This window comes from Phaseolus vulgaris, chromosome 3 (assembly GCF_000499845.2).
Source record: "Phaseolus vulgaris cultivar G19833 chromosome 3, P. vulgaris v2.0, whole genome shotgun sequence".
Classification (NCBI taxonomy): Eukaryota; Viridiplantae; Streptophyta; class Magnoliopsida; order Fabales; family Fabaceae; genus Phaseolus; species Phaseolus vulgaris.
In genome coordinates, this window is record NC_023757.2 from 602,744 (window position 1) to 614,792 (window position 12,049).

General features: G+C 34.6%; 1 pseudogene; it reads right to left on the reverse strand.

The window, feature by feature from the left end:
- Nucleotides 1-5: 5 nt before the first annotated feature.
- LOC137806064 (uncharacterized) lies at nucleotides 6-9,802 on the reverse strand (annotated as a pseudogene).
- Nucleotides 9,803-12,049: the final 2,247 nt, after the last annotated feature.

Below are 12,049 nucleotides of genomic sequence, written 5' to 3' on the forward strand. Positions count from 1 at the left end.
CGAAGTTACATTTTTCAGACAACTATTCTAACGGATGATACAAGTTAATGGGCTTACATTAAAATATATCAATAAGCCAATGAAATGAGGCTCAAGACAACAGACTTTTCCATTCTCTCGATGATATCAAACTATCACAAAAATACTTCCATTTGTTTTGGTTGGGATGTGAGGAGAGGAAATTACATGATCTTCACTCAGTTTTTAGAAGTATTGGTTGGTGCATCACCAACTTCGGCAGAAGAGGTGTCCATTCATTCAGACCTAATTCTTCATTTTGTTCCCATGACCTCTCGTAGTCCTCAACTGGAGAAATACCAATTGCAAAACAGAAAACCACAAAACATGAATATATTTACATGAAAAACTATGCACCATATAAACACGCATTAAACAATCAGAATCATATTTACACATACAGCACATTAGACCGATTCATCACAAATCCAATTATGCAGGCTACTCAGGGCACACTGTAAGCAAAAGTTGAAACACGAGTCCCAACAAGGGGAAATGTCTGAAATAAACCTATTCGTTTGTTTGTTTATTTACATGATGGTCTATACTGGACCGGGATCCCCAGCAACTCCGATAGTTGAATCGAATAATATTTAAGGAACAAAAAATTGATGTTTCAACTTTCCATATGTATAGAAAAAGAATTGGCATCATGGAATGGAATCAGAATTTCAACTCAGAAAATGTGAACTTATCTGCTCAAAGTATAGCTTGATGTCTGAGTTGGAATCTTACAAGCTAATTGATTGTCCTCTTTCAGATCATCAGTTGCAGGTGCTACAAAAGAATTGGCTAATGCATCATCAAGAATTAGAGTCCAAGGTTTCCAAGCTAAGAAGCTGCATACAATGAAAGAATGCAGATAAAAAAAGTGGGATCCAAGACCTTGAACCAATAAGTTTAAATAGGTTAAGTCAAATCAAAGCCTTCAAATTCAAGACACAAAGACCGATGCAGTCTATTAGTTGCTGGTATTAAAGAGGCATAATGTAGCCCAAAAGTAGCATGGAATATGACCACAGGTCTTTGTTGCTCAAAGTGACCCTTCTTGTTACAATGCATTTGGTTAAAATTCCGTGAACCCTATTCTCTTTGTCGTCCATTTCTTTTTACTAAATTTTTCAAAGTGAGGTGTCGAAAGAGGTACAAAACGGGACAACATATCCTCCTAAAGAGAACAAGAAATAAAGACAAGATTATTTTAGAAATACAAAAGAATATACAATGCCTGAAGTTATGTATTGCTCCTCTTCCCTCTTTTCCCAGTCAGCCACAAAACATTGTGTAAAGAATAAATATAAAAAATTGCAATATAACCTGATAATAGAATTATATAGTAAACATATATGGAGAAATTTAAACCAACTCTCATAAAATAGTCACGTATTACCTTGTTTAGCCTTGCTTTAAAGTCTATCCACTTGCTTCTACTATTTTCATCAAGACTGTCTCCAAAAGTAAAGCCATGGACCCTCTCAAGGCCTGTACATACAAATCACATAAAATTATATTCTACATTGATACATTCTAGCAAAAATAAATAGATTATATTAAAAATTAAATCACACCACGGGATCAGGAACATCATAAACATGACAAAAGAGAACAGTTTAAACTCCACCCATCCAAAACAGATACAAATTTGGCATTTAGAAGACTTTTAAAACATATTTGAGATAGATTATTGGAATGAAAGAAATAAATAATGATGCTCAAGTGGTTGAAAATTGAAAGATCTATTGAAAAGAAAAATGTTTTCATCATTTTGTTACAATTGAAGCTGAACAAAGTGTATGGGTACTACGATGTCCTTTCCTTCCTCCTGTCTCATTAGGATGCTGCCTATATAGTTTGTGTGACTGATAGAAGGATACTTACTTTCACTAATTCTTGTAATTAAACCTTCAACAGTTGTAACTATTCCTCCAAGGGTTCCGCTTGCCAGCTCCAAGTCAACTTCCGGAACTTTTACACTTGCAGTATCAGACTAATCAAACCAAACTACTCAGTCAATAGATATAAAATGTATAGATCTCAGATTGCATAAAATAATGTTTAAATGGTCAGGCCTATATGGGTACCATCAGGACATATTTCACAGGTTAACTTAGCAAGACTGTGTGTGTATCATTACAACTTTTGATATATCATTGAAAACAGTACATGTTGGTGTTAACGTTTCTAGGTTATCTCTTGATGAAAAAATCATTTCAGGCTTCTAAAAACCCCAAAATGCGAATTTGATTCCTTAAAATGCTATAGCTTCATGCAAGGGAGATGTCAAAATAAATTGCAAAACTTTAAAGTGGCACTGAAAGAGTACTCATGATTAGTTTTTATCCTTAGTTACTTTACACTTTCTGCAAAACAGGTTTGGAAGCTTACATTTTTCCCTACATTTGAGTAGCTCAATAACCAAAGTCCAAACTACCTTCTTTTCTAATGAGATTTCTTTTACTGATCCCAATTTGTAGTAATTACATACTAGAAACAAGAAAAAATATATGCTCTCTAAATGCAAGGATAAACTACAAGATCCATGATTCATCACTAAACATATACAAATTAAGAAACTGATGGGTTGAAATTAGTTAAGATCACAAAGAATTACAGACCTTTATTACATCACGGCTCAGGTCATTGACATTTTCACAGAAAGAGTAATTATTTTTCCTTTTTCAGGAATTCGTCCACCAGGTTTCAACTGCAAGATGGAAAATTAATGTTTATTCCAGCCCTAAAAAGACAGAGCTACACTCAAGAAATCAGCATACCTCAGAGTTGCGGTAGCCACAAGCATCACATGTGGATGCCATAACAATTACTTCTTGGAAGTAAGGAATATCTGTCCATTGTTAAGATCAACAGCTTGTGGAAGAAATGCCGGAAATTGCTAAGCAATAATATAGAATATAAAATTGGCACATGGCATATTTGAAGAGTATGACCGTTATCAAGCAAGCAAATAAATATTATCTAGTTTTTACCCTATCAGCAATCAGAATACATGCAACACTGTAGACAGATGTTTCATTTGAAATTAATGTTGTGTAGCTAGCATAAATCCATAGTCAAGTTTCTGAAATTTGAAAGTAGATCATGTTCAGGATTTTTAATAGAACACATGGTTATCCAAAAACTATTCAGCACCAAGTAGATGACACTAAGCTTCAAGTTTCAACTGAAATACATGAAACATAGAATCACAACGGAAGTTGAAATAAAGAAAAACTATCCCCTATTTTATGTAATTTCACTTTTTGCAGATCAAAAAGGTGCTAAAGCTCCAAATTTCAACTGAAATACAAACATGGAATAAAAAAAAATAAGCCCCAATAGTTTATATAATTTTATTTTACCCCACAAAGCTATGTACTCTTGCATACACAATATAAATCTTCTTTAACCCAATAAATTTTACATCGAGCTTAAAATGACAGAATCCTTCTAAAGAAATGTAACATAATCAAACAATATCCCAAGGGAAGTATGAAAAATGCTAAGAGGATACTGGTGACAAACATTCGAGTCTCACAACTAGCAGCACAGGCACCACAAGTAGAAGGGAAAGTCATCACCTGTCAAAAAAAGGCAGCAACTTGACATTGAATAAACAAACACATAAGGCCAAAGCTCAGTACACAGAACTATATAGTTCAGCAATTGTACCTCTTCTGGTGCAGTATATCGAAACAAGGCTTCAGCAATTTCTGCACTGTTACTCTGTGCAATGGCACGATGGCCAGCTGTTGCCCCTACTGATCCATGTGGTTCTCTCCTCACTTGATCAGTAGTCACAGCTTCTCCGCCTCCCGGGGCATCAACATGAGTTCCTTCAGCCTGTGCAGAATCAACAAGGTATCCCAATGATGCTTGCTGCTCAGGAGTTCTCTCATAAAACTTGATCGTCAACGATGGATCAGATGATGGTGCAAACCTATTCAATGTGTTCTGCATTTACTTAAAATAGTACTAGCTAAAACATTGGACTAATATTACCAAGTACCAAATGAAGGTACAAGTTTGCCTCACCAACAAATACATGTTTGTCTTGACCAATTTAAAATAAGTTAAAAGGTACAATATGGTGTGATTCATAAAAGAATGTATCCAATCCAAAGTCAAGCACAAGCACAATGTGACTAAATTTTAGCCCATACAGAGATCAGCACTTTACATACTAAACCACACTCCACTCTTGAGCAACAAATCCAGGAGGTTGCTAATTCATATGCTATCACTGAATACCTTTTGTCATTTACTTGTGTGTGAGGATACCTTAGCCTCTATTGTTATAATCTCTTCTCTAATAAAAATACTTTTACTCATTTAAAAAAAATACTTCTACAAGGTATAATCTCTTACGGGTTTTCAATAAAGCTGTTTCCGACAGGATCATCAAGAATAAATGTGATGCATGATTCTCCTGTTGCACAGGCTCGCAGTTTCACCAAGAACTGATCAATTGCTCCAGCTGTCTCCGGAGCCACTTTCTAGAGGGTAGAAAGCATAACATTAATTAAGTTATTTAAAGAAGAATGCATGCATCAAATAAAAATATAGCGCAGAAACAAATAGTACTTTGCGTTCCTCTTGAAGGGCTTGAAGTTCATCAGTTGCTCTCATAAGTATCCCTTCCACCTATAATTACACAACAAAAGATATTGTTGAATCATTTGATTACAAATTTTCAACTGTTCAATGTTCATGAATTTTCACAAAAGAAAGTTAAGAGTTCTCTGATGCCCACGATTTACATTCCTTGTTGTTAGTAGGATATTAAATGTACTAGTAGAAGCTTCATGTTAGTAGGATATTAATGTACTGCTAGAAGTTGTTAGAAGTTGTAGAAGATTCTAGATATCTCTTTGTAATAATTACTCTAGGGTTAAAGTTTTCTATATATAAAGGTTGATGTCTTGTTTCAATTAATATAATTGAATAAAAATCTTCTTTCATTCATATTATTTCATTTAAGTTAGTATTAGAGCTCACAATGTTGGGGCCTATTTCTACGACCTTTCACTGTCACTGAAGTTTTTTGTGTTAATGTTTCATTATACTTACAAGGGAGACTAAGAAATTCTTACTATTTATCTTATCACGGCAACTCTACTAAGTAATGATGATCTTCCTTCATCCTCTTCAATTGACAATGGAATGCCTGCATTACATGCTGAAATTGAACGTTTAAAATCTCTCATGGAGTCTATCAGTAAGCCACCTTGTGGTACTTGCTTCGTAACCATGACTGGTAAGAACTCTAATTCCTCTTTTGATGTTTCTTAAAATTTATGCAAGGACTCTTGAGTTCTAGACTTTGGTGCGACAGACCATATGACACCTCACTCATCTCTTTTAATGTCATGTGTTTCTTTTCCTGGTAATTACATTACTCTTGCCAATGGGACTCGTATCCCAATAGTTGGACATGGTAATATTTATCTTATGTTTCTAACTATCCGACTCTTCTTCAATATTATCCAATGGGGCATATCCCCCGTCTTCCCCTTCAGAGAAACTCTAGTCAAAGTTAAGTAATTATTCAAACTCAAAATCAAAGCTATCATGCAATTCATTCCCAACCCCGATTTGAATCTTCCCTTTGCCCCTCCTTGTTGGGGATGGAGTTGCAGCTAGACCTTTCTTAGAAGCATGAGAAGATCCAATGACAATACCACAACCACTTGATGGTTGCTTTCTTTTACTGGTTACTTGTCTTGTGTAAATTATTAGTTCTCCAACATCTAAAGCTTCATAAGCAGTTGCCTAATTTAGAGTGGAATCATCATCAAAAACCAACTCATTTCCCCCCTCTTCATTATCATTATCATCATCATCATCTACTTGCCCCACTAACCACTCATCAATGTTATCGATATTGAATAACGGATCATATCGGAGACCCCATAAATCCTTTATAAAGTTATAACAGAAACCATAACGGGTTATGGCGGAAGGTGTTGTGGCGGAGATAAAAAAAATGTATTGTGGATTGCAATAAGTATAATGTTTTAAATGGGTCAAAAATGGGCCCAAAAAAAACTAATTTTAGGTAGGTTTTGAACTCTTAATTAGGTTTAACAGCTCATGTAGCCGCAACACATTCAAATTTTATTTGAATAATTAAGGTTTTATTAGTAGATGATTATACACATGCGGAGTAAATTTAGCCATCTTAAATAGAAATACAATGTTGAGACTCGAGATTTTCACTGACAAATGAAATAATGGGTAACCCCCTGCCCTACCCAGAAAAAAAAATTGAACAAGCAAACTTGTCATTGCCAGGAATGGGAAACAACAAAGTAAATTGAAATATGTATTAGAAGTACCGTTGACAAACTACCACGTTGAGCCTCTGGTGGAATCTCAAAATCCAGTTCAGGTATCTGCACAATCATATACATATAAGGTTGCCTTTTGAATAAATTTATTACAAAGCAGACTATAAATTTTTAATAATAGAAGCAGATTAGTCATTAAAATTTATAAGCAACATCTTAAATTACTTCTTTCATAAAAATATCTATCTTTCTAACTATCTATGTAAACAAATAGACATACAGATAAATAGGTATGTAGGTATGTAGGTAGATAATATCAGCTCAACTAAGACTATGTGGCTTAGCCCTAGACTTCAAAGAGACAAGAACCAAGGTGTTAATGAACTAAAGAATTTTGAAGATTACAATCTAAATAGGAAATAGGGTACACAAGTTTATATAAATATGAAGAAAATAAACAAAACAAATTTGAGTACCTTAATGGTAGCAGATTCTGATTTAACCACTTGACGATTTAGCATCTACATTCATTAAACTTGTTAGACACTTGTATAAACAAATCATCATAACGGCAAACCACAAAGACAAGTTTACAAATCAAAATAAGATAATCCCAAATAATCATACATTCACCATAACAAGTATTAGAGATAATATTTTATTTCTTAATTATTTGATGTAGTTTAAACTTATTTAGTAGAAATGTATTATTGACAACCCGAGATGCTTTACTTTTGTAGTTGACTGTATTGTTTTATTGCCAAGTTTTTGTTTTAACAATTGTTTTATTATGGAGTTCAAATGTATAATTACTATGTTATTTATTGTTAATATTTTTTATGGTAAGTAAACTCTTACAAGTTTGAGTCAAGTTTACAAAAGCCTTCACAAGTTTCTATGAACTCTCAAGTTTTACAATCTTGATTGCATGCATTTTGCTTCAAATAGTTTTATATCATTACATGATAGATGTCCTTTAAAATGCTAAACTCAATATTCTACCTAGGATAAGGAGATTAAAAACTCGTAAATTGGGGATCTTAACTTGGATGGTAAGATCCTATGGTTTTACATAAAATGCAAAACTATACATATATAGTGCATATGCATAAGAATATCATAAACAAAGAAATAACCTCCAAAATCACTACATTAAAACAAAATTAGATTTAAAAGTTATAACTATAGTAAGTCAGGTATCCAAATAGTATAATCAGAAATGTGAGAAAGAAATTCTTAATTCTATTTGTTTATTAGTTGACTAGAAAATTATGTTGTTGAACTATCTTAGTATTTAGGTTTAGGATTTAACCTAACCACACAATTTTCCATTTATGCGGGATTTATACTTACCCACTCACCTACCATAATGAAGGTGCACGTGGCTGCAAATTATGGTGGGCAAGGATTGTCCTTAATTAATATGCATTTGAACCAACACCCCCTATGCCAAGGACTATAAGTCTGGAATTGGTCAATGTAGGTGACCCAACAATTGATTTAGGATTGCCTTTGTTACCATCATAGAGTTTGAGCATAGGGTCAAGCTCAATCCCACAAAATTAACTTCTATGGTAAGGATTACTAAACTGAAAATGTTGCTACAGCCAAAGGAAGGTGCAATAATAAAAGTTATAGGTGGCAATACTCTAAGGCAACAATGGAATGACAAAAAAAAGGTTGAACAGTCCAAGATGGAGAAGATCACGAATGGATTGGGAAGGGCTTCATAAATAAGAAGAAAGGGATTTTCCAGGGTGTGTTCAACTCATAGCATAGTATGATCCTACATGGTAAATATTGATTTCAACAACAATGGTCTTCTAGCTAAACATGGATGCAAAAGTATGAAAAACCATCCTTCAAACTAGGTCATTGTTAGGTTCCTAGACAGAAAAACCAGAATTCCCTCCCAAACACAGCAAGAAGAAAGAAAACTCTGTTTTATTACAATGCAGAACAGAACACCCAAAAGGGTTACAAAGGAGAATAGCTCCTTTCACACAGGTTTAATCCTGTCAACTTCTTACAACAATTCAGATATCCCCTCCCCCACAACAGGTTGGTCTTTATTTAAAGACCCCCTCACCACAACTAACTAACCCAACAACTAACTAACCCGCTTAACCCTTATTTTTAAATTTCCTTCTATGATACACCCTCCAAGTGCTGTCTTTATTTTCCTGCCTAACAGTCAGTCACTAGTGTCAAGAACCTCAGCATGGATGTTAACTGAATGGGAAGAAGATAGCTAATAGAGGCATTGGAGTACCTAGGCGCCATATATGTTTTCTTATGTTATATAAAATAATCATTTGGGGATGGGGAATTGAAATTTGAACAAACCAACCTTTTGCTCGCCTGATGGAATCTTCAAAGTGTAACAACAACCACGTGGTTGAATTTCACCAGCAAACTGTACTTCATTGTTCCTAACAGATAAAATCAATAATTATAAAAGAAAGAAAAATTAAGAGGAAGATCAAAGGAACTAATTATGTTCAACGCACACGGAGAGGGCATAGACTAAAGGGCCGTTTACCTCTCACCACAATGTGGACATTCAAAAGCTGATAACAAAATCTGCAGGAAAGGTAAATGTGACAATGAGTTATATTTCAGAAAACTAATGGACAGACAAAACAAAAGAAACAGCAGATAAAAATAATATGTATTACGATCCATTATGTAATTTGTGAATCAATAATGCTAATTCATTTAATTGAAATATGTAACAAATAACATCAGGGAGAAAAGTGAATGAGGCCTAAACATAAGGAAAGACAGAAATAAAGATGAAATTTAACTACATATATGATATATCCCAATACCTACTAACAGTAACCACTTGCCAATCACAAGAGCAAATGGAGCAATAGACAAGACATACCTTTCTGAAGTGGGGAATTAAAGTCAATAAAAATCTTGTAATCCCCTGACAAACATGACAGAAATTCAAGTCAGATGATAAAATTTAAATATTTTGGATGAAGATACAATATTAAGACTTAGGGTGAATTTGACTCATTTGTTGAGCGATAAATAATTGTTTCCTTGATTTTTAACATGGCCCTGGATAGAACAACACAAAAGACGAAACACACAAAAAATGTAAATATTCATTACTCAATTACTCGGGTAATAATGTTGCTTGTAAATAAAATAGTAAAAGAATGGAGAATTGAATCCCTGAATTAACCACGCCAAAGGTGCGCGAAAAAGTAGAAAGTGAATTCATTGAAAAGCCAAAGGAAAAGGAAAAGGTGGCGGAGAATGGGGAGAAGCTTACGTTTTCACCACATCGCATGCAAAGACTTTCGAGGCTGTAGAGAGGAGCATCACCGTCATCGGCTGAAACGGCCTCCACTACCGATCCTACATCCACGATTTGGTCGCTTTTCGCATTCCCTTCCATTACTCAATTCAACAAGTTTTACTGTGAGAACCTTCAATTTCAACCAGAGTGCAAAAGAAGTAGAATGCTGATTTCTATTAGCCTGTTTTGTGTTGGGGAAGACGCTGGAAGAAACTAGGGTACACGTCATCGGGTAAAGTTATTCTGGTCGGGTCATTGTATGGGTCCATTGCCCAAGTACTTGTTGGATTCAAAAAATCGAATTTATGCCGGACGAGGCATAAATAATTCTGATGCCGAACGAGATATAAATAATTCTGATTACATTAGTAATAAGATAATTTTGATGCCGAACGAGGCATAAATAATTCGGATTACATTAAAGTAATAAGATAATTCTGATGCCGAACGAGGCATAAATAATTCTGATTACATTAAATAAGATAACTCCGATGCCGAACGAGGCATAAATAATTCTGATTACATTAAAGTAATAAGATAATTCTGATGTTGAACGAGGCATAAATAATTCTGATTACATTAAAGTATTAAGATAATTCTGATGCCGAACGAGGCATAAATAATTCTGATTACATTATAGTAATAAGATAATTCTGATGCCGAACGAGGAATAAATAATTCTGATTACGTTAAAGTAATAAGATAATTCAGGTGCCGAACGAGGCATAGATAATTCTGATTACATTAAAGTAATAAGATAATTCTGATGCCGAACGAGGCATCAATATTTCTGATTACATTAAAGTAATAAGATAATTTTGATGCCGAACGAGGCATAGATAATTCTGATTACATTAAAGTAATAAGATAATTCTGATGCCGAACGAGGCATCAATATTTCTGATTACATTAAAGTAATAAGATAATTTTGATGCCGAACGAGGCATAAATAATTCAGAATAATTCTGATGCCGAACGAGGCATAAATAATTTCGATTCCGTTAAAGTACTAAGATAATTCTGATGCCGGACGAGGCATAAATAATTCTGATTACATTAAAGTAATAAGATAATTCTGATGCCGAACGAGACATAAATAATTCTGATTACATTAGTAAAAAGGTAATTCTGATGCCGAACGAGGCATAAATAATTCTGATTACATTAAAGTAATAAGATAATTCTGATGCCGAAAGATAATTCTGATTCCGAACGAGGCATAAATAATTCTGATTACATTAAAGTAATAAGATAATTCTGATGCCGAACGAGGCAAAAATAATTCTGATTACATAAAAGTAATAAGATAATTCTGATGCCGAACGAGACATAATAAATTCTGATTACGTTAAAGTAATAAGATAATTTTGATGCCGAACGAGGCATAAATAATTCTGATTACATTAAAGTAATAAGATAATTCTGATGCCGAACGAGGCATAATAAATTCTGATTACGTTAAAGTAATAAGATAACTCTGATGCCGAACGAGGCATAAATAATTCTGATTACGTTAAAATAATGTACACGTCATCGGGTAAAGTTATTCCGGTCGGGTCATTGTATGGGTCCATTGCCCAAGTACTTGTTGGATTCAAAAAATCGAATTTACGCGGTTGACATTTAAACTGTTGGATGAGTTTTATTCAATCTAATGTGTTTAAAATAAATTGCATTTTACCTTGCAGGTTACTACGATGAATGTTTAATTTTATTTAATAAAAAAAAAACAAGTTATGTTTTAGCATTAGTTTTAATTGTTTTAGGTGAAAAAATATTTAATTTTGTTAATAGTATTTAATAAAAAAAAATTATTAAGAAGGTAAATAAGTTAGATTGGACAAATTCATCGACAACTTAAAAAAAAATCTATCACAACGTTTCTGTATTTTTATTTATCCAACCTATTCCAGTCTTTGTAACAACCCATCCGGTCTTTCTAACAACGTAACTTTTTTAAAAACAAAACAGAAACCCCAGCACATGCTGACGGCCCTGCGTCCGGGGCCCTCTGCCGACAACCTGTGCATGAAGCCGGCCGACAGCCTGGACGAGCTGAGAAAGAGAGCTGCTAAGTACATGCAGCTGGAAGAGCTAGGAGAATTTCGTAACCAGGCCCGTGCCGATGCCGGTGGGGAGAAAAACAAGGAAGAGAAGGATCGTCAGGGGCGGCCAGGTCAAAGGAACGACCGATCCGGTTCTCAAGGTATACACTCCTGACGACCGATCGTGGGAGGATTCTGGACGAAGCCCTCAACGCTGAGCTAATCCCTCCCCCAAGGAAGGTGGCCAGCACAAATAACGCCGACCGGAGGAAGCAATGTCGGTACCACCAAAACACCGGACACTCAACCGACGAGTGTCAGGCCCTTAAGGATAAGATCGAGGAACTTATCCAGGCTGGGCATCTCCGCCGTTTCGTCAGGAA